Source organism: Ovis canadensis, chromosome Y (assembly GCF_042477335.2).
Source record: "Ovis canadensis isolate MfBH-ARS-UI-01 breed Bighorn chromosome Y, ARS-UI_OviCan_v2, whole genome shotgun sequence".
NCBI lineage: Eukaryota > Metazoa > Chordata > Mammalia > Artiodactyla > Bovidae > Ovis > Ovis canadensis.
The window spans coordinates 17,364,095-17,388,446 of record NC_091271.1 but is presented as its reverse complement, the minus strand read 5'-3'; the positions used below and the strand labels follow the sequence as shown (position 1 = coordinate 17,388,446).

The 24,352-nt window shown below is 46.9% G+C and overlaps 2 pseudogenes; both read left to right on the top strand.

The window, feature by feature from the left end:
• Positions 1–12,463: 12,463 nt before the first annotated feature.
• Positions 12,464–14,646, top strand: LOC138431527 (testis-specific Y-encoded protein 1-like; annotated as a pseudogene).
• Positions 14,647–18,922: 4,276 nt separating this feature from the next.
• Positions 18,923–24,352, top strand: part of LOC138431345 (testis-specific Y-encoded protein 1-like) — a 373,686-nt pseudogene continuing 368,256 nt past the window's right edge.

Sequence of the window (24,352 nt, the reverse complement as noted above, 5' to 3'; positions counted from 1 at the left end):
GAGATTCTCCAGGCAAGAATGATGGAGTGGGTTGCCATTTCCTTCTCCAATGCATGCATGCATGCCAAGTTGCTTCACTCATGTCTGACTTTGCAACTCTATGGACAGCAGCCCTTCAGTCTTTCTGATCACAGGATTTTCCAGGCAAGAATACTGAAATGGATTACCGTTTTCTTCTCCTATTAAAATGAATAAGTTAGTTTAAGACATTAAAACAAGAATAGCTTGTATAGCTGGTGATTTTCTCATGGCGATCATAGTGATTCAGAGAAAACAGATAGGAACTGAGAAAACAATCTGGGTTGTGTCCTTCACGTTAGTTCAAAAGGATTGATTTTCTAAGTAGTGCAAAGAAGATCCATTATGTATTATTACAAGAATTAATTTTTTCTGTAGATCTGATATTCCTTTCACTTACAGATCTGAATTGAACTCAGATGTCTGAGGACTGTGATACAGTTTGAATTCTGATCATCACCTGTTAAGAAGAGTAACACTTCAGTATGAATGTAATTTAAAGCGCACTGTGCCTTAAATACCCACTCCAGTGTTCTTGCCTGGAGAATCCCAGGAACGCGGAAGCCTGGTGATCTGCCATCTATGGGGTCGCACAGAGTTGGACACGAATGAAGTGACTTAGCAACAGCAGAAGTGCCTTAAATAAACAACGGTGTGTTTTCATTGTTTTATTTTTTTTTATTTTTTAATTTTTTTCTTTTTTTTCCTTTTTTTTTAGTTTTTTTATTTTTTAAATTTTAATATCTTTAATTATTACATGTGTTCCCAAACATGAACCCCACTCCCATCTCCCTCCCCATAACATCTCTGCGGGTCATTGTTTTAAAGTATCATATTTCTTTAAAAAACTTATGGAGCTGAATTATTTTGAGGAAAATGTTAACACTTGGTTCTTTCAATATAATGGAACTTAGGGGTAAAGACTACCATATCTGCTTAAAATACTGGGAAGAAAGAAAGAAGAGAAAATATTTCTCTCCTGTTTTGCCTCCAGTTAACAGATATTTTGAATAAATTGTCTCATCATCATAAGCTGTAATATGAACTCCTCTGTTTGCAGTCTTTCTATATATTCCAATTATTTATATATTTTCTTGAGATTTTTGATAAATTTAAGGAAAGCAGAAATATGCATTAGAATTTAATAAAAGAGGCTATTTTCTTAAAAACGTTGCCCAAGTGTAGTTTTATACCATTTGCTAACATATATTTTTATATAATTTTGGATTGCCACTATCATAAGAAGGGCATTTCCAAAGTAAAGTTTCAGAAGACAGACTGGAGTCATAACTTTCAATTTATGTGATTTGAAGTTGCAGAAATTCTATACTAAGTAATCCTCACTTTCCTTAATATTGAAAGTTTTGATCTGTTTGTTGAGAGTGTTTTTGCTTAGCATTTTAAATATTTCTCAAGTACAACAGCCATTAAGTATCATATAACTAGCTGATCCTTTACAGATAAAATAGATTGTATGTCATTTTATTCTCAAAAGTCATATTTTTGTAAGTAAATGATACTGAATTTGATGAATCATATGATTATGTTGTGTAAGTGAAAATCTAATTTCATAACTAAATTCTATAAACTAAGACTTTCATAAGTTTATCCCTTAGCTGAGATAAGAGAAAGGAAGGAACATCGACTGAAAAAATTGAGAAAGTGTTGCATGCAGTGTATTTTGGCCTTACTGTTTGTCACTGGTACATTTTTGTGTGTGCATATCTTCCTGAAAATTTACGTACTAACCTTTTTAACAGTGTGCTTTGAATATATCCTCTGTAGTAAGATGAAATGAAGTTCAGTGCTAGTTCATTAAACTCAATAAAATTATACTCGTGTGTAGGGAGAGACCATTTATCAAGTAATTTCTGAAACACATTTCATCCAAGAAATTATAGGTAATGCACATTTAGCTGATTTCTATAATACAAAAAAGGCGGAAGTACACCCTCAGATGGTTTCATTTCACATTGCTAGGGTTTTCTTTCCCAAGCTGATAAACTAAAGAAGTAGTGAAGTTACTCAGTCCTGTCTGACTCTTTGCAACCCCATGGACCACAACCCAGCAGGCTCCTTTATCCATGGGATTCTCCAGGCAAGGATACTGGAGTGGGTTGCCATTTCCTTCTCCAGGGGATCTTCCATACCCAGGACTCGAACCCGGGTCTCCCGCATTGTAGGCAGATGCTTTACCATCTGAGCCATCAGGGAAGTCCTGATAAACTCAGTTTTTACATAAATAAATCCAAGAGAAAGTTCACTGATGTATTTTGTGGTGCTTCATCTGTGGAGTTCCTGAACCCTTATATGCTGAATGTATTTGAGATGCAGGATTAGTTTTAGTATGCTGGAGAAAAACCTTGAGAATCTGACTTCATGGACAATCAAAACTTTCTAGTTATTTAGTCTTTTTACATATTTTTCTTCAACCCTTTATCAAAAATATCAGAGTCTGCACAAATGACAAAGTGAAAAACTTCTCTGTGGACTTTCTCAAACACATAGAGGTTTGCCCAAAGATTTAATCTACCCTGAAATTGTGTTCATTAGTTGTCATGGTCTTATCATTGTACACTTGTTTGTTTGTTTGTTTTTGTCTTCCTAAAAATTGTATACTGATGCCCTAACCACACAAGATGATAGCACTGGGAAGCCATACCTCTGGAATGTCCTTCTGCCTCCATGGAGGAACTGTTGGGAAAAGAATCTTTCCACCTATGAATGAGACCTCAGAGGATTCACCATAGCAGAGGGAGCAAGAACTCAGCAGTTTGCAAAGCAGAGGAGGATATACACCAGAACCATAACCCTACCAGCACACTGATGCTAGACTTCCTATGACTAGAAGCGAAACTTTCTGTTGTTGAGAAGGCAGTTTGTAGTATTTTGACATAAGGAATTGAATGAAGGGAAACACTGGTGACAGCCCATTTCATTCTCACTCTTTAGTAACTGTGAGGGATAGTGTTTCATCTTGAGTAGCTTATGTGTAATTTTACATGGAAGACTTATCTTGATACATGTCATGTAGGAATTGTATAGATACATTTTTGTCAGGCCTAGAAACTTTATTCAAAATTGAATGTCCCACATTAATTGGTGCTAAAAAGTGAGTGATCTCTTTTGCTTCCTCTCCGTCACTTGAAACATTCTGTAAGATGCCCTGGACGGAAGCACAAAGTAATATTTTAATGGAAACTTAACTGTTCTGTTTTGTAGGATTTTAGAGTGTGAGAACACATTTCTTGGCATCAAAATTTGACAATACCCTCATTCAAATCAGACATTGTTACATAGATTCAGAAGATAGGCTGGACCATGAACCCCCAATACTGAAGTTTCAGAAAGCAACCTTTTCACTTTTTCAAATTATTTTAATGGGAAGACATTCAATTTACAATATTGGGTTAGTTTTTGTCTTACATCAACAAGAGTAGGTCACCAGTGTTCCCGCATCCAGAACCTTCCTCCCACCTCACTCCCCAGACTATTGCTCTTTGTTGTCCCAGAGCACTGGCTTTGGGTGCCCTGCCTCATGCACTGAACTTGCACCAGTCATCTGTCTATGTAGGGTAATGTACATCTTTCATTGCTATTCGCTCAAATCACCCCACCATTGCCCTCTCCACAGTCTGTTCTTTCCATCTCTGTCTCTTTTGCTGCCCTGCATGTTGTGTCATCATGACCATCTCTCCAAATTTCATACATATGTATTCCTACACATGATCTGTATTTCTCTTTCTGACTTTACTTCATTCTGTAGAAGAGGCTCCTGTTTCACCCAAATCTCTAGAATTGACTCAAATGCATTCATTTCCACAGCTGAGTAATTGTCCACCAGGTGTATATACCACCACTTTCTTATCCATTCATCTGCAGTGGATATCTAGATTGTTTCCGTGTCTTAGCTATTGTAAATAGTCAGGGGATGAATATTGGTGTACACTTGTCTCTTTCAGTTCTGCTTTCCTTGGGGTGTACACTGGGGTGATTGCTGGGTCATACAATAGTTCTATTTCCAGGTTTTTAAGAAATCATACGGTTTGTTGTGGCTATACCAGTTTTCATTCCTACACAACAATGTAAGTTGGTTACTTTTCACTCCCTCTCCAGTGTTTCTTGTTTGAGACTTTGGGTGATGGTCTTGTGACCAGAGTGAGATGACACCACATTGTGGTATTGACTATCATCTCTCTGATAATGAGTGATGTTGAACATCTGTCCTGTGTTCATTAGCCATCTGTATATGTTCTCTGGAGAAATATCTATTTAGTTCGTTTGCCCACTTTTTGATCGAGTTGTTTATTTTTCTGGTATTGAGTTGCATGAGCTGCTTGTGTATGTGGGAGATTAACTCTTGGGCAGTTTTTTGATTTGTTGTAATTTGCTCCAGTTCTGAAAGCTGTCTTTTCACCTTGCTTATAGATTCCTTCAATGTGCAGAGGCTTAGAAATTTAAATCAGTTGCTTTTGTTTCCTTCTGTGTTCATTTCCACTACTCTGGGAGATGGGTCATAGAGGAGAAGATCTTGCTGTGATTTCTGTTAGAGAGCTTTCTGCCTATGTTTTTCTCTAAGAACATTATAGTTTCTGGTCTTTCACTTAGGTCTTTAATCCATTTTGCATTTGTTTGTGTGTGTGCCATTAGAAAACATTTCATTCTTTTAATGCGGTTGACATGTTTTCCTAGACCTGCTTGTTCAAGAGGTTGCCTTCGCTCTGTTGCATATTTATGCCTCCTCTGTCAAAGACAAGGAGGCCGTGGGCGTGTGGCTTCATCTCTGGACTCCCTATTTTGTTCCGTGGATCTGTATTTCTGTCTTTGGTCCAGTACCTTATAATCTTGATGATTAGCTTTGTAGTATAATCTGAAGTTAGGAAGTCTAATTCCTCCGTTTCCATTGTTTCTTACGAGTGATTTGCTCATTGGAAGTCTTTTGTGTTTCCACACAAATTGTGAAATTATTTGTTCTGGTTCAGTGTAAAACACCATTGATGTTTTGATAAGGATTCCACAGTTGAATATGAGATTATAAATGTGAATGAATGTACTAATAGATTTCCTTGAGTTGCATACTCATGGTCACTATATTGATTCTTCTGATCCAAGAAAGTGGTATATTTCTTCATCTATTTGTGCCATCTTTGATTTGTTTCACCATGGTTTTATGGTGTTCTGCACCATGTTCTTGCTTTCTTTAGGGGAATATATTCATAAATATTTGATTCTCTTCATTGGATAGTGAATGAGATACGTTCCTTAAGTTCTCTTTCTCGTTTTTCATTGCTAGTGTATCAGAATGAAAGGGATTCCTGAGAATTAATTCTGTATTCTGCAGCTATACTCTATTCATTGATTAGCTCAAGTAATTTCTGCTGCCATCCTTATTGTTCGCTGTGTGGAGGGTAATGTCATCTTCTAACAGAATTTTTTTTTTCCAATTTGTATTCCTTTTATTTCCTTTTTCCCTGATTGCTGTGTCTAGGACTAATTTAAAAATTAACTCCAATGTGTTTTTCACCTCAGAAAAACTTACTGATTAAATTACAAAGCACTGAGAAATCTCAATTCTGTCAGATTCCTGCAATAAAATCATGAAGATCTTCAGGAGTTAGGGGTAATTTTTTGGGCGGCAGGGAAGCAGAATCTGTTAAGTATTTAGAACTCTGTATCATAATCAAGTTAGTCTGGAATACTTGTAATCTTTCCTTCAGTTTCAGAAGATTCTAGAGCCCTAAGAGTAATGCAGGGCTTTCTAACTGAAACCAAGTAACTCACCAAGAGCTCATCAAACTCTAACCGTGCACATTAGAAAAATTGTGTTACTGTGCTGTTAAAATTTGTGAGCTTTATAGCCAAATTAAAGAATGGCAAAGACACCTTCAAGATGATTGTGCTAAAGATCCTTCGAAAACAGGTGAGGCCACAGGGCAGGGGAACAGGGGAGGCGTGGGAGACTCCCTAAATGAAATCTGGTCTGGGGCAGAGGCAGGCTCCAAAGGCACAGCTGAGCAGAGTCCGTAGGTCCACAGCTGTAAGTGTCACAGCCATGACTTTGGGTGTCTCCCTCAGGCCTGCATCTGAGGAGGATCAGCACCTGAGGCCTCTAGGTCAGGCATGAGGAGAGACAGTACACCAGAGCAGCCACCAGAGACAGTTATCGTTGTAAATGTGGATGATCCCGGGAAATAGCTGAGAGAGTGGGAGTCCCAAGACCCATGCCCGTCAGTCAAAGCCCCTGTAGTTGCTCTCACTAGTGCAATGCAAAGGCACAAGGTGGTCCACCAGAAAAGAGGAACTGGAATGGGCTGCTATTCTCCTCTGCTCTGAGGGCCAGATGAATTCAGACACATGTCTGCCATCTGTTGTGAAGACAGGGAGCAGGTCAGAGTCGTAGGGCTTTCTTGCTGAAGACACACACACACACATACACATGCACACATACATGCACACATACACATGCACACCACCCCCTTGCTTGAAGACACAGTGTGCAACAGGGACTGCAAATCCTGACACGATAAGCAGTGACATTACACTACCCACCACACACAAGTCAGGAGGAGGAGAGTAGCGTTCAGAAACAACCCCTGCTTGGGGGATGCAGAACACCACAAGGAACCCAGAGCCATGAGTGTGTCTGATTGTATGGCAGGGCCTGAGGACATGAGTGGTGGCTGGGCAAGTGGAAGTACCCAATATCCTTGGAAATTCCTATCCCAGTGTGCTTCCTCCTCTCAAGACTAGGGCTGTTGCTATTGGATCTTCTGGCCCAGCATGTGGCCTGAATGGCTCCTTGACCTCAAGCAGATTATGAACCACACTCAAGTTTCTGTCATGATCAACGACCAAGAAAAGACTATCTTAGCTACAAGATCGACTTGAAGGTTAGTGAGGGAGACTGAAGACAGGTGGGTATGGGACTTGGTGGGGAGTTGGGGGGATCATGATATCTATGTTCATGTGATGTGAAAATGTCCAGAGGTTTTGTGGAATCTGTTAATGCCTGCCTGGGAAGCAAGCTGAGGCACCTAGAAGGTTGTACCTTTACCCTCATCCCTATCCTGGAAGGTGCAGGTGCGGAGCCATCCAAGGTCCAGCTGCAAGCTGGTCTTTTCCTTTTGGGACAACTCCTACTTCTGGAACACGGTAATCATTAAGGAGTATTACCTTGATATCACTGGTAAAATGTGGCTCGTGGGAGGTGAGTGTAGGTATGTAAGGGGATTCATGATCCACCTGCAGAATCTGCCCCTGTGTTCCCTGTCTTTCTGCAGGGTATAGTGCACTTTTTCCACTCCAGTCCACTGGTTCTTGGACTTTGAATGAGGAGCACCCAGCTGCAGGCTGTATATCAGGAGCCTTAAATTTCTCTACTGGTTGTTAGGCCACAACTGCCCAGAATCGAACAGGAATGCTGAGGTGGAGTTGCTTGGGGCCTGCATACAGCTGATGATTGATGTTGGAGTTTTTGGATGCTCATGAGAGTGTTCGGGCTTGGTCAGCCCTGGGCTGACCTTGCTTGTGTTGCCAGCAGATCATTGATGAAGACATGTGGGACAATCGGTTCTGCCATGAGCAGTAACTGACAGAGACACATGTGGGGAGGGTGTCTGGAGGTGGGCCCTGAAGGGACAGCCGTGTCATGTCCAGGACACTGTCCTTTCCCAAATGGGGATGCTCAGGCTCATGGACGCTGGCTTCAGAGACAGATTTTGGGTCCCACATGTAGCACATAGCCTACTGAGACAGGGGGCTTTGGAACTCGGTGTGCCCATGAGATAAGCAAGTCTCCCTCAGTATGATAGTCCTAGGTGATACTACTAGAAACAAGATGAATTAAGTATTTTTGTCAGAATCTTCCTTCCATGGGTCAAGCCATTCCCCAGCCTCCTGTTACTCAATGAGTTTAAGATTGCCTGTGCCTTACACTCCCGCCCCTTACCCTGGGAAAGCCTATCATTGAAAGGGCGCCCTGTCCAGTGTCCCAGTGCACCTGTGTGTGACTTTGGGATCTTCTGTGAATTTACACATCCACCAATCGGCGTCTCACCACAGCCACATATGCTGCACTGGAAGCTGCTTCAGGCTGCCTTCGGAAAATACGGAAATGCTCAGGGAGGAGGTGGACAGGGAGCTCCAAGGGCAGGACATGGTGCCTCCTGACACCATCTCCAACAGTGCTGGACATGGTGCCTTCAGCTCCTGAAACACCTTTGTTCCCTGTATACATTTGTGTCTCTGTATCAAGCCTATAATTGTATACACATACATGCTTGTGTCTCCTGTGTTTATGTGTGTGTGTGCGTGTGTGTGTCTGGTCCATGGAAAAAGCAGAGATGAGGGTAACAAGAGAGGAGATGACAAACAACCAGAAGAGGAGACACAAGGCTTCCCAAGTCTGAGGGTGTTTGGTCACCATATCTCCGCAGGGACCCTGTTCAGGATGGGAATGAGGAAAGGAAGGCCAGCAATAACACAGGACCTTGGCTCCAGAAATCTTCAATGAGATGAAATACAAAAACAAGCTCATCATTTCTACCATTTCGTAGTAAGTGTTTGGACCAGGAACAGCGGGTGCATGGTGTGTGGATTCACCCAGGCCAAATCAGGTGGGGTGGGGCTTTAAAAGCACTGCCTGTGGAGCCCACAGTCTATGCAGACATAAGCCGGCCTGTGGAAATGGTGGATGTGGATACAGAGGACCTGGGATAGTTGAGGAGGCTAAGGTCTTGCTGAGAAGGACAGAGACCCAAAGGGACAGATTGCTTTCTGCACTGGAGACTTGTTCCACACACATGAGAAGGAGACCCGGGAAGGTCCTGGGCCAGTGCTGCCCAGGATCAGCCCAACAGGCAGCACTCTCTCTCCATGAGGGTGGCACACACTGCCACGATGTGACACAAAACATGAGACATGCTAAGGTAGTCTGTCCATGCAAAACCACAGGCATCCTAGGAGAGGCACGGTGTGAGCGTGGCATGCCTCCAGGCACTTCCAGTATCCATGGCAGTGCAGAAAGGCGAAGAAAGTGCAGGTGTGGGTGTAAGTGTGTGTTCCTCTGCCAGGGTGTGCCTATGAGGGAGGGAACAGGGAGGAAGCAAGGATGGTGGGCTTATTGTGTGTCCCAAGGGACCTCAGAAGAATGGGTGTCAGGGAAGCCCCCGGGGGCAGATTGGGACCTGCTGGTTTTCAGGGTCTAGGGAAAGTCCTGCCAAAGATACCCCATGGCTCATGCTGAAAGCCCTGATGTGAATTCTTTCTTTCCTCTGGGTCTTGCCCCTGGCTTTGGGGGCCTGAGGGGCAAAGCTGTGTGTCTGCACCTGAGGGAAGATTCTGGCAGTCTTACTGAAGCAGGATCTCAGATTTTGTCATAGGGGATTTGCACCAGGTGACACTCAGGGGGAAGCTGTGTCCCAGGTGATCGTCTTTGATATCCCTGTGCCCAACCAAGGACTGGCTTCCTAGCCACATGGGCTTTGTAGGTAAGCACGGTTGCCTGACAGTAGGGAGTCCTACCTGGCCCTAATGAGACCAACTGAAAGAGAGAATTCGCATTTAGCAAATCAGTGAGGGTGGGTAGAATCAAGCCCTCTTGTTGTTTTTGAGATAGAAAAGCTGATTCCTGCCAAGGGAGGCATGAGCTGTGGGCCCAGAAAGGGCAGGTTTCCCAGGTCATCATCTGTTTGGGGATTCCGTGGGTCAGGGTAGTAATAAACAGAAGGGACTACGTGTGGAAATGCTGCCTTATCTTGATGGCCTCAGGTTTCATGCCTTGTATCAGAAGAGACCCTCTATCTATGTGCACCTTCCTGACAACATTTTTATTTTTAAAAATATTTTATTATTTTTATTTTTATATTATTTATTTATTTATTTTACTTTACAATATTGTATTGGTCTTGCCACACATAAACATGAATCCTCACAACATTGGGTCACACCCAGGCCTGTCAAAGTCTCTGGGGGCCTTGGAGGCTCAGGCATCTCTTTGGCCTTTTCCTGCTAAAGGGAGATAGTACTTGGAAGCACAGGTAGACAGGTGCACATAGAAAGCTACACAAATAGAGAGAACAGGGGGCCTTACTCAGATTGTTGTTGGCCCTAAGCAGTGGTAGACTAGCAACAGGGATACAACATTGACAAGGAATGACCTAGATAGTTACACACTGAGAAAACAGCTCTCTAACTCAGCTGAGCCTAGATGTCCTTGTTTTCTGGTCCCCTGAAGGATTGCACAGACAATGGATCAGAATAGCCTGACTGGTACTGTGAAGCTGTCCAAGGTGATGGGAGAATGCAGAACGCAGGTGCAGGTCACTCCACTGTCCAGGGCGAACATTTCCAACCTCTCTGATTCTCTGCAGATTGGTCCCTGTCAGAAGCAAATGCCGAAATTTTGTAACCTTGGAGGCTAAGTCACAGAGTTAGAAGTGCAACCTGACATGATCAATGAGCAAGTGAAAGAAAATAACCAGGACAAAGAAACTTGGGTGGTTACCAAAACTCATGTTTGATAGAGAAGAAAGCTTGTATTTCTGCATAGCTGCAAGTTTTCTGTCAGGGATGTTAGTGTGTACACACCCATGTGTGTACATATATGCACACAAAATTGCCTGACAGTACACTTGAGAATATGAGCTATCGGAACTGATCTAGCCAGGTGATGGAAGTTCGATTGCAAAAACGTGAAAGCCATAGGGAAAGGTACATATTCGGACCATCAGAAGCACTGGAGCCAGGGTGCCATTGCCTATTATCTCACTTAAAGAGCAATTCCTAAGTGGGGTAACAGTGGTGCACCCAGGACACCTGGCAGAAAGGAGAGGCAGGAAGAAAGGGCCTGGGGGCCACCAGTGAGAGTGCAGAGGATCCAAGACACAGAACAGGCTGCAATCCAAGAAACAGAAGCTGCAGTGGGTGACCCCACAGCTCCTTGGACATGCAGCTACAAAGGCCTTTCCATCCTTCTCGAACACTGGGGATTCTTTCCCTGACCTTACCATGAGCATAAGCAGTACTTGCAATTTATGTGAGGTTTCAGAAATGGACCAGCACGGCAGCATAGGCCCTTGCTACCTGCATAGTCCTTCAGTCTGAAACATCACTCTGTACTATTTGCACAAAGCATATATAGGGGGTCAGAACTATAGGATGCATTGCTTATATTATTCCTGTTGCTGCTCCTGGCCCCACAGGATTGGGTAACTGGGCAGGCTGGTACATGCTCTCACATGGAGAACAGAACCACTTTGAAAGGGCTTTGATAGGATAAATGGGCAATTGTGCATGTCTCCTGCACCAGTGAGTCATGGAACTTAACGGGGTGTTGTCCTTAGTGACTCACTGGCAGGTGTTTGAACAAGGTTCAGGGAGCTTCCTGATGCCAGCAGAGCATACCCTATTTTTCCCTGTGTGAAAAGTGTGGCCAAGCCACTTCCCGCCTGTGCAGGTTCACGTCTGTCCAGTGAGGGAGGGAGAGTTACCTGACCCCTTCTGTGGTTCAACAGTGGCCACCCACTGTTGGCTCTCAAGTTTGAGAAAGCACTCTCCAAACCTATGGACTAAAAATGTCTGATCTCCCATTGGTGCAATTCACTCAGGAGGAGAAGGTCTTGCTTTCACGTCAAGGATAAGCTTCTCTATGAGTGCTGGTGTCCATACAGTGGCAAACGGCAACAGCACCACTTAAAGAGTCAGAGACACACAGCCACCAGCTCTGTACACACAAAGAAGGATTGCCCAAAACAGTGCTATGCCAAAAGCAGAGATAAAGAGACACAGAGAGAGCACTGTACTTTAAGGTCCTGGTGTCCCTGAACAATGGAGATCAACATTACAAACAGTGGGGTTTTTCCCTACTCCCCTATCATCTGGCCAGCAACAGCCTCTCTGTCCCATGGAGAAAAGTATCCAGCCACTTGACACCCCTGTTATCCTTTGAATACTCAGGGAGAGTTCCCAATTATTGAAGGTCCTGTGGGACATAGGAGTGTGCTGTTCAGATTGAAGAGCAGGAACCCGTGGTTGAAATTTCCAGATCCAGATCAATGATAGTGCCTGAGGTAGTGGCAGATGAAAAACCCACTTGCTCCATGGAGCAGAATCTGGCCATGTGGTGGAGCTGGGGCCCAGGAACTGTCCTCCCAGATGCCCTCCATTCTAGGGGCATGTCCATAGCAGGCCGTCCATTACATTCTCGGCCATTGGCATAGATTTGGTTCAGCTGTGTGTGCATGGCTCACAACCTAGGGCCCCACCTGTTTGGCTGATGTCTCAGGGCCCGTTCACCCCTTTCTATAGTCTCAGGCCACCCCACATGTACACACCAGCCATAGTCTCCCAACCATGCTGCACACTCCCCACATCAAAAATGCTAGTGGGTCCCAGAGGATTACTGCACCCTGGGCCACCATTGCACACCACTTGCTGTGGTGCTATTATGTCCTGTCCCTCCGCATCTGACCCAGCCTGGGGTCATGGCCAGAGCCAAGAGGAGTGTGAGAGGCAGTCAGAGGAATGTGGGAGCATCCTGGGACCCTGGACCTTCTTAGTTGTGATCCCGGATGCTCAGGGGGATGGGGCCCCATGGCCTGTCCTGGTGATGCTGTGCATGGCTGGGATGTTGCAGCCACCAGTGGTCACACCAGGAGAACATGCCACCCTCTTCAAGGTGGAGGCAGGAGAGGATGGCGAGACCCAGTTGGACGCAGTCGTGGCAGGGACCGGATGGGGTTTCCAGCTGCTTGCAGAGGACATTATTGAGGATGTGGAGGTTGTGGCGGATGAGGAGCAGCAACAGGGATCCTCCCAGGAGCTGGAGGAGAAGATAGTGGAGGAGCAGAGCCAGGAAAGGCCTGGAGGCCCGAGTGAGCTTCCAGCGCTAGATGTGCTGCAGGCGTTGGCCACCCCACAAGTGGAACTGAGCTCTGAGCTTGAGAAAAACCTCAGGGCCTATGTTTGGTTCATGTGCAAGAGCCATCACAGGAGGAAGCGTGACTTGGCTCAGAAGAATGCCATCATCCAGGGCATCCCTGACTTCTGGGCCAAAATGGTATCCTTTCTGCTGCTCCTTGGGGTCTGCTGCTCAGGAGGAGGGGGAGTTGCAGAGGCAGGAGCAGGAGGAGGGGTGGAGGAGAGGGCTCAGGATGGGTGCTGGTGGACCCTGAACGAAGTGTGATACTGGGCAATTGGCAGGCTCCAAAGGCACAGCTGAATAGAGTCCAAGCAGGGCCACATCTGTAAGTGTCGCAGCCATGACTTTGTGTGTCTACTTCAGGCCTCCATCTGAGGAGGAACAGCCTCTAAGTCAGAAATGACCAGAGACAGTACACCAGAGCAGCCTTAGCTGACAGTTATTGTTGTAAAGGTGAATGATTCCGAAAATAACTTAGATATGGGAGTCTCACATGCACATACACAAACCCACACAACATATGTACACGTATGCTAGCCAACACCAACCCCTTTGCTTTCAGACACGGATTGTCACAATGACTGTAAGTCCTACCATGTAAGCAGTGACATGCCAATACCCAGCATACACAGGTCTGGGAAATAACAGCTATCAGAAACAGCCCCTGCTTGGGGAATGCAGACCACCTCAGATGCAGAACACCATCAGGAACACAGAGCCATGAGCTTGTCTGATGGTATGGTAGGGCCTGAGCACATCAGTAGTGGCTGGGTAAGCGGAAGTGTCCAGCATCCTCGAAGATGCCTGTTCCCGTGTCCTTCTTCCACCCCAGACTAGAGCTGATGCTCCTGACTCTTCTTGGCCCAACACGTGGCATAAATGGCTCCTTGACCTCAAGCAGATTATGAACCACCCTCAAGTTTCTGTCATGATCAGCAACCAAGATAAAGACTTTCTTAGCTACATGATCGACTTGAATGTCAGTGAGGGAGACTGAGGACAGGTGGGTATGGGATTTGGTGTGGTGTGGGAGCATCATGTTATCCATGTTCCTACACTGTGAGAGTTTGGAGAGGCTTCGTGGATGCTGTTAATGCCTGCCTGGGAGGCAAGCTGAGGACCCTAGAAGCTTGCACCTTTTCCCTCTACTCTATCATAGCATGTACAGGTGCGAGCCATCCACGGTCATGCAGCAAGCTGATCTTTTCCTTTTGGGACCACCCCTACTTCTTGAAAACAATGATTATTAAGGAGTATTACCTTGACATCACTGGTAAAACATGAGTCCGGGAATGATGATTGTGGGTGTGCAGAGGTGTAGATGATTAACCTGTGGGATCCACACCCATCTCCCCTGTCTTTCTGCAGGGTATAGGGGACATCACTCCACTCCAGTCCATTTGTTCTGGGACTTTGAACAGGGAGCACCAGCTGCAGGCTGGACACCAGGAGCCTTAACTTTCTCAACTGGTTGTCAGGCCCCAACTGCCCAGAATCAAACAGGATTGCTGTGGTGGTGTTGCTTTGGTTCTGCATACATTTGATGATTGTTGTCTTGGCTGCTCACGTGAGGGTTCAGATCCTGGTCAGCCCAGGACTGACCTTGCTCAGCAGCAAGGTGTTACCAGCAGATCATCAGCGAATATTAGTGGGATGATCCCCTGAAGGACTATCCCAGGAGGGAAGATTCTTCCATGAGAGGTAACTGACAGAAACACATGTGGTGAAGGGGTCTGGAGGTAGGCCATGAAGGGAGAGCCGTGTACTAGTCAGGACACTGTCCTTTCCCAAATGGGGATGCTCAGTCTCATGCAAGCTGGCTGCAGAGTCTGAATTTGGGCCATGCATGTAGCAAGTGGCCTGCTGAGACTGGGGCTTAGGGATTCAGTGTGTCCGTGAGTGAAGCAAGTCCCCTCAAATCAGTTGTGGTTGCAGAGTGAGAGTCCTAGGTGATACTACTAGAGGCAGGGTGAATTAAGTTTCTTTGTCAGAATCATCCTTCCATGGGTCCTGCCATCCCCTGGCCTCCTGTTGCTCACTCAGTTTGAGATTGCCTGCGCCTTACACTCCCACCCCTTACCCTGGGAAGGCCTATCATTGCAAGGGTGTCCTCTCCAGTGTCCCAGTGCACCTGTGTGCTGACTTTGGGATCTTCTGTGGATTTCCACATCCACCACTCGGTGGCTCAGCACAACCACACATGTTGCATTGGAAGAGGCTTCAGGCTACCTTGGGAAAATATGGAAGAGCTCAGGGAGGAGGTGGACAGAAAACCAGAAGGATAGGACATGGTGCCTACTGACTCCATCTCCGACATTGCAGCGACCAACCGCTCTTAGACTGGGGATGCCTCGTGCTTCCTCTTAGGGTTGCTCAGTACCTCCCTGTCACCTTCATATCTACGTCTTCCTTGGGCCAGACACATGCACACGCACACACACAGACAAACACAGGCAACACAAACACAGGCATATATACAAACACATGGTCTGCACAGGGACACAAACACAAACAGGAAACACAGGCTCCTGAAACACTTGTGTTTCCTGTTTGGGTTTGTTCCCCCATGCTGAGCATGTGTGTGTATACACACATGTGCTTGCTTCAAACATGTTTGTGAGCGTGTGTGTGTGTGTATGTGTGTTTGTGTTAGGCCTAGGGCAGACGCAGCGATGAAAGTGAAAGAAAGGAGGTGCTGAGCAATCATAAGAGGAAGCAGGAGATGTCCCCATTGTAAGGGTGGTTGTTTGCCATATGTCTGCAGTGACCCTGTCCAGGATGTGAATGAGGAAACGACAGCCAGTGGTAACACCGGACCATGGCTGCAGAGATCTGTAATTAGACCAAATATAAAAACACACTCACCATTTCTACCTTGTTGCTGTGTGTGTTTGGACCAGGAAGAGGGGGTGCATGGTCTGAGGATTCACCCCGGACAAATCAGATGGGGTGGGTCTTTGAAACCACTGGCTGTGGAGCCCTCAGTCTGTGGACACATGGGCCGTTCCATGGAAATGTGGACATGGCTACAGCAGGACTGGGATGTGAGGAGGATAAGGTCCTGCAGAGAAGGGCAGAAGCCCAAAGGAGAAAGAGGCACAGATTGTCTGCTACACTGAAGTCTTGTTCCACACACGTGAGGAGAATCAGGAAGGTCCTGGGCCTGTGCTGCCCAGGATCAGCCCATCAGCCAGCACACTCTTTCCATGGGGGTGGCACACACTCACATTATGGGATGCAAAACACAAGATGAGCTAAGGTAGGCTGTCCATGAAACACCACAGGCATCCTTGGAGTGACAGGATGTGAAAGTGGCATGCTTTCCAGGCACTTCCAGCCTCCCTGGCAGTGCAGGTAGGCAAAGAAACTGCAGGGGTAGGTGTCCATATGTGGACAGGATGTGCCTGTGAGGGAGGGAACAGGTAGGAAGCAATAATGGTGGGCTTATTGCATGTCCCAAGGGACCTCTGGAGAGTGGGAGACAGGGTAGCCCCTGGGGTCAATTTGAAGCTTGCTGGTTTTCAGGGTCAGGGTCTAGGCAATAGCAGTCCTGCCAAAGATAACCAGCCCATGGCTCATGCTGAAAGTCCTGACATGAATTCCTTCTCTCCTCTGGGGTCATTCCCTTGGCTGTGGGGTCTAGACGGGCAAAGGTGCATGGCTGCACCTGAGGGAGGATTCTGGCAGTCTTTCTGGAGCAGATTCTCTGATTTTTACATAGAGGATCTGCACCAGGTGACACTCAGATGGACCCTGCCTTCCCAGTGACTGTCTTAGATGTCTTTGGGCCCAACCAATGACAGGCTTCATTGGCACTTCAGGTGTGTGGGCAAGCAGGTATCGCCGATTGTATGAAGTCCTACCTGGCCCTAATGAGAGCAACTGAAAGGGAGTCTTGGCATTTAGTAAATCAGGGAGGCATGGGTGGTTCAAGCACTCTTGTTGCTGTCACAGAGTTAGAAATGCAATCTGACATGATTGATGAGCAAGTGAAAGAAAATTGCCAAGACAAAGAAAATCAGGTGCTTACCGAAAGTCATGTTCCTGGGGAAGAAAGATTTTACTTCTGCATATGTGCAAGTTTCCTCTCAGGGACATTAGTGTGTTCACGCATGTGCATGCAGATGCACCTGTCAGTACGCTTATGAGTATGAGCTGTCAGAACTGACCTAACCAGGTGAAGGAAGTTGAATAGCCAAAACATGAAAGCCATAGGGAAAGCTACGTAGACTCTAGCTAGCAGAAGCACTGAAGCCAGGGTACTTACTGATCCCCGTTATCTCACTGAGTGAACAAGTTCTGAGTGGAATCACACTGGTACAGGAAGGATGCCTGGCAGAAAGGAAAGGCCGGAGGAAAGTGCCTGGGGGCGACCAGTGAGAGTGCAAAAGATCTGAGACACAGAACAGGCTGTAATCCCAGACACAGAAGCCATGGTGGGTGACCCCACAGTCCCTTGAACACCCGGATACAAGGGCTTTTCCATCCTTCCCATTTGCCAGGCATACTTTCCCTGACCTTACCATGAGCATGAGCAACCCTTGCCTTTTTTGTGTGGTTTCAGTGATGGACCAGAACTGCAGCATAAGCACTTGCTACCTGCAGTCTTCCATTTTGAATCATCACTCTTTGTACTCTTTGCAGAACACGTATATTGGGTATCAGGACTATAGAACGGATGGCTTAGGTTGATCCTCTTACTGCTCCCAGCCCCATAGGCTTGGGTGACAGGGCAGGTTGGAATGTGTTCTCACATGGAGAACAGAATCACTTTGAAAGGGCCTCAATACGGTAAATTGGCAGCCGTGCATGTTTCTGGCACCAGTGTGTCATGGAACTTAATGGGGAGCTGTCCTTACCATCTCCCTGGCAGGTATTCAAATAATGTTCAGGGAGTTCCCTCAGGCCCCAGGCCATGCCCCATTTCTCCATCTGTGCCAAGTGTGGCCAAGCCACATGAAGCCTTTGCACTATTCATGTCTGTCCAGCGAGGGAGGGAGGGTTGCACCGCACCTTCTGCAGTTCAGCAGTGACCTCCCATTGTTGATTTTCAAGTTTGAGAAAGCACTCTCCAAATGTGTGGACTAACAAAGTCTGATCTCCTGTGGGTGCAACTCATTAAGGAGGAGAAGGGCTTGCCTTCCCATGTAAACTTCTCGGATAAACTTCTTGTATGAGCACTGGTGTCCAGAGAGTGGCAGACAGCAACAGCACCACTTAGAGAGATGGAGCCAAACAGATACCAGCCCTTGGTACACACATGGAAGGATTGCCCAAAACAGTGCTATGCCAGAAGCAGAGATGAAGAGACACAGAGCCAGCTCTGTACCCTAAGGCTCTGGTGTCCCTGAACAGTGGAGATCAACTGTAGCAAACAGTGGGGATTTTCGCTTCTCCCCTAGCATCTGAACAACAGGTTCTCTGTCCCATGAAGAAAAGTATCCAGCCACGTGGAGCCCCTGCTTATCCTTTGGATACTCAGGGAGAGTTCTCAGTTATTGAGGGTCCTGAGGGACAGAAGAGTGTGCTGTTCAGATTGCGGAACAGGAAACCATCATTGGAATTTCCAGGGCCTGGTCAATGACAGCGCCTGGAGTATCAGCAGATGCAAAACCCACTACCTTCCTGGAGCGGTATATGCCATGTGGGTGCACTGTAGCCCAGGAACTGTGGAAGATTCCCTACGTTTGAGGTGCGTGTCCAGAAGGGTGCCGCCCACCACGCTCTCGGCCATTGGACTAGATTTGGGCCAGCAGCCTATGCGTGGCTCACAGCCTAGGGATCCGCCTATTCAGCGGATTTCCCCAGGGCCCGTTCACATTGTCCTGCGCTATCTGCCACCCCTTTCTTCAGCCTTAGGCCACCGGATACACACCAGCCCCCACTTCCCTACCATCCCCCTCACTCCCTGCCCCCAAAGAGCTAGTGGGTCCCACAGGATTACTGAAGCCTGACCCACATTTGAACACCACTTGTTGTGCTATTATGTCCCATCCCTTCACATCTGCCCCAGCCTGGGGTCACGACCAGGGCTAAGAGGAGTGTGAAAGGCAGTCAGAGGAATGCAGGAGCATCCTGGGACCCCAGACCTTCCTAGCTATGAGCCAGGGTTTCAGGGCACTAGTGTTGGCGGCCTGCCATCCTAATGTTTGTGAGGCGGGGACCTTGCAGCCACAAGTTGCCATTCCAGGCAAAAGAGCCACCCTATGCAGGGTGGAGGCAGTGGACAACGGTGAGCCCCTGGTGGATGCAGACATGGTGGGGATTGGGTGGTTGTGCTAGCTGCTTGCAGAAGACGTGGAGGAGGTGGATGTTGTGGCAGATGAGGAGCAGCAATAGGGGTTCTCCCAGGAGCTGAGAAGATGGTGGAGGAGCAGGGCCAGGAAAGGCCCGGGAGCACTACTGAGCTTGCAGGGCAAGATGCACTGCAGGCACTGGCTGCCCTGCAGGTGGAACTGAGCTCTGAGCATAAGAAAAACAGCAGGGCCTACTTCCAGTTCATGTGCAGGAATCATCAGAGGAGGAAGCCTGACTTGGCTTGTGGGAGCGCCATCATCTGGGGCATCCCTTGCTTCTGGGCCATAGCTGTATCCTTTCTGCTGCTCTTTGAAGTCTGCTGCTCAGGAAGAGGAGGAGGTGCAGGAATCTTTTCCCTCCTCCCTATCCTGGAAGGTGCTGTTGCGGAGCCATCCATCATCCCACTGCAAGTTGATACTTTCAGGACCCCCCTACTTCTTGAACACAGTGACCACTAAGTAGAATTACCTTGACATTGCTTATAAAACATGCTTCCTGGGGTAATGAGTGTGGGTGTGAAAGATTGTGGATTGTCCACCTAGGGGATCCACACCCATCTCCCCTGTCTCTCTGTAGGGTATAGGGCACGTTGTTCCACTCCTGTCCACTGGTTCTGGAAATTTGAACAGGGAGCATCCAGCTGCAGCATGGAAACTAGGAGCCTTAACTTTCTCGGCTGGTTGTCAGGTCACAACTGCTCAGAATCGAACAGGATTGCTGAGGTGTGGTCGCTTTGGGCCTGAACACAGTTAGCAATTCATTTTGGGATTCTTGGCTGCTGGCTCACCTTGCTCGTACTGCCAGCAGATTGTCGGCGAAGATGTGTGGGATGATCCCCTGAAGTAGTACCCTGGGCAGGAATCTTCTTCCGTGAGAGTAACTGACAGAAACATATGTGGAGATGGGGTCTGAAGGTGGGCCCTGAAGGGACAGTCATGTGATACTACAGGGACACTGTCCTTTCCCAAATGGGGATGCTCAGCCTCATGCAAGCTGGCTGTGGAACCTGAATTTGGGTCGTGCATGTAGCAGGTGGCCTCCTGAGACTGTCTATTTGGGGATTTGGTGTGTCTGTGAGAGAAGCAAGTCTCCATCAAATCAGCTGAGGTGGCAGCACCAGAGTCCAGGTGATACTACTAGAGACAGTGTGTATTAAGTATCTTTGTCAGAATCATCCTTTGTGGGTCCTTCCATCCCCTGGCCTCCTGCTGCTCACTGAGTTTGAGACTGCCTGGGCACTTCACTGCCGCCCCTTACCCTGGGAAGGCCTATCATTGAAAAGGTGTCCTCTCCGGGTTCCCAGTGCACCTGTGTGCTGACTTTGGGATCTTCTGTGAATTTCCACATTCACGACTCAGCGTCTCACAACCACCAAACATGCTGCGCTGGAAGCGGCTTCAGGCTGCCTTGGGAAAACATGGAAGAGTTCATGGAGAAGGTGAACAGGGAACCCCATGGGCAGGACATGGTGACTACTGTCACCACCTCCGACACTGCTGGACTGGGTCGTCTTCACCTCCTGAAACACCTATGTTCACTGTTTGCATTTGTGTTCCCGTGCTGAGCATGTGTGTGTATACACACGTGCTTATTTATGCTGGTTGTGTGTGTGTGTGTGTGTGTGTGTGTCTGGCCCAGGGCAGAGGCAGAGATGAAGGCGGCAGGAGAGGAGGTGCTGAGCAACCATAAGAGGAGACATGTGGTGACCAGGCTGAAGGTGGTTTGTCGCCGTATCTCTGCATTGATCCTGTCCAGGATGGGAACGAGGAAAGGATGGCCAGTGATAACTCCAGACTGTGGCTCCAGATATCTGCGATTAGACCAGATACAAAACACGCTCATCAGTTCTAACGTGTTGTTGTGTGTGTTTGGACCGGGAAGAGATGTCTCATGGTCTAAGGATTCACACAGAGCATATCACGTGGGGTGGGGTTTTGAAAGCACTGCCTATTGATCCCTCAGTGTGTGGGGCCATGGGCTGGCCTGTGGAAATGTTGGACATGGCTATGGCAATACCTGGGATGGTGAGGCTAAGGTCCTGCCAAGATGCGCAGAGACCTGAAGGAGAAAGAGTCATAGATTGCCTGCTGCACTGGAGACTTGTTCCACACACATGTGAATAGGACAGCTGGGAAGGTCCTGGGCCAGCGCTGCCCCAGATCAGCCCAGCAGCCAGCACATGCCCTCCCTGAGGGTGGCACACACTGGCACGATGTGACAAAAAAAATGACACTTGCTAAAGTAAACTGTATCTGCAAAACCACAGGCATCCTAGGAGAGACATGCTGTTTAAGTGTGGCATGCCTCCAGGCACTTCCAGCTTGCCTCCCTGGCAGTGTCAAAAGGTGAGGAAAGCACAAGTGGGTTTACCTGTGTGACCTGCTGCCAGGATATGCCTGTGAGGGAGGGAACAGAGAAAAGGCAAGGGCGGTGGGTTAACTGCATGTCCTAAGGGACCTCAGGAGAGAGGGAGACAGAGAAGTCCCTGGGGGCAGTACAGGGCTTGCTGGTTTTCAGGGTCCAGAGTCTAGGCAATAGTGGTCCTACCAAAGATACCCCATGGTCCATGTTGAAAGTTCTGACATGAGTTCCTTCTTTTCTTTGGGGTCTTCCCCTGGCTTTGGGGGCCTGAAGGGCAAAGGTGCATGTGTGCACCTGAGGCAGGATTCTGGTAGTTTCCTGGAGCAGAATCTCTGATTGTGCTGTAGGGGATCTGCACCCAGGTGACACTCAGAGGGATGCTGCCTTCCAGGTGACCGTCTTGGATGTCCCTGGGCCCAACCAGGCACTGGCTTCCTTGGCACGGGTGCTGTGTAGGGAAGCAGGGATGTGTGACTGTAGGGAGTCCTACCTGGGCCTAATGAGAGCAACTGAAAGAGAGCCTTGGCATTTAGCAAATCAGTGAGGCATGGGTGGTTCAAGCCCTCTTGCCCCATTTCAGATAGTAACGCTGCTTTCTGTCCAAGGGAGGCATTAGCTCTGGGTCCAGAAACTGCAGGTTTCCCAGGGCATCATCTGTTTGGGGATGCCATGTGCATGGGTAGTGTTAAACAGAAAGGAAGACGTGTAGGGATGCCACCTTACTTTTATGGCCTCAGGTTCCATTCTTTGTATCGGAAGAGACCCTGTATTCATGTGCACCTTCTTCACAACCTTCGACTAGACCCAGACCTATCACAGTCTCTGGGGCCTTTTGGAGGCTCAGGCGTTTCTGGTCTTTTCTTGCTACATGGAGATAGCACATGGGGGCACAGCTTGATTGTGCACACAGAAAGCTATACAGATAGGAAGAACAGGGGGCCTCATTCAGAATGTTGTGGGCTGTAAACGGTGGTAGGCTGGCAAGAGAGGCACAACACTGACAAGAATGACCTAGATAGGTGGACACTGAGAAAGTAGTTTTTCAAGTCAGCTGAGCTCAGAGGTCCTTGTTTTCTGGTCCCCTGAAGGAATGCACAGGCAATGGATTAGGCCAACGTAACTGGTACTGTGAACCTGTCCAAGGTGATGGGAGAATGCAGAAGGCAGGCACATGTTATACAGCTGTTCATGGCAAGAACTTCCAACCCTGCCTGCTGCTCTGCAGGCCAGTCCATGTCAATAGCAAATGCCAAGATTTTGCAACATTTGAGGATAAGTCACAGAGTTAGAAGTGTAACATGACATGATCGATCAGCAAGTGAAAAAAACAACCAAGACAAAGAAATGTGGGTGCTTACCAAAATTCATATTCCTGGAAAAGAAAGCTTGTACTTCTGCATATGGACAAGTTTCCGCTCAGTGATGTTACTGTGTACATGCTCATGTTTGTGCAAATTTGTACATAGAAATTTGAGTGCTTACCAAAATTCATGTTCCTAAAAAAGAAAGCTTGTACTTCTACATATGGACTACTTTCCTCTCAGGGATGTTACTGTGTACAAGCGCATGTTTGTGCACATGTGCGCGTAGAAATTTGAGTGCCTACCAAAATTCATGTACCTGGAAAAGAAAGCTTATTATTCTGCATATGGACAAGTTTCCTCTCAGCGATGTTACTGTGTACACGCACGTTTGTGCCCATGTGCGCATAGAAATTTGAGTGCTTAACAAAATTCGTGTTCCTGAAAAAGAAAGCTTATACTTCTGCATCTGGACAAGTTTCCTCTCAGCGATGTTACTATGTACACACGCATGTTTTTGTACATGTGCATGTAGAAATTTGAGTGCTTACCAAAATTCATGTTCCTAGAAAAGAAAGCTTGTTATTCTGCATATGGACAAGTTTCCTCTCAGCGATGTTACTGTGTACACCCGCATGTTTGTGCACATGTGCGCGTAGAAATTTGAGTGCTTACCAAAATTCATTTTCCTGAAAAACAAAGCTTGTAATTCTGCATCTGGACAAGTTTCCTCTCAGGGATGTTACTGTACACACGCATGTTTGTGCACAGGTGTACGTAGAAATTTGAGTACTTACCAAAATTCATGTTCCTGAAAAACAAAGCTTGGACTTCTGCATATGGACTAGTTTCCTCTCAGTGATGTTACTGTGTACAAGCGCATGTGTGTGCACATGTGCACATAGAAATTTGAGTGCTTAACAAAATTCATGTTCCTGGAAAAGAAAGCTTGGACTTCTGCATATGGAATAGTTTCCTCTCAGTGATGTTACTGTGTACAAGCGCATGTGTGTGCACATGTGCACATAGAAATTTGAGTGCTTACCAAAATTCATGTTCCTGGAAAAGAAAGCTTGTACTTCTGCATATGGACTACTTTTCTCTCAGGGATGATACTGTGTACATGCGTACCTTTGTGCATATGTGCACGTAGAAATTTGAGTGCTCACCAAAATTCATGTTCCTGGAAAAGAAAGCTTGTACTTCTGCATCTGGACAAGTTTCCTCTCAGTGATGTTACTATGTACACACGCATGTTTTTGTACATGTGCATGTAGAAATTTGAGTGCTTACCAAAATTCATGTTCCTAGAAAAGAAAGCTTGTTATTCTGCATATGGACAAGTTTCCTCTCAGCGATGTTACTGTGTACACCCGCATGTTTGTGCACATGTGCATGTAGAAATTTGAGTGCTTACCAAAATTCATTTTCCTGAAAAACAAAGCTTGTACTTCTG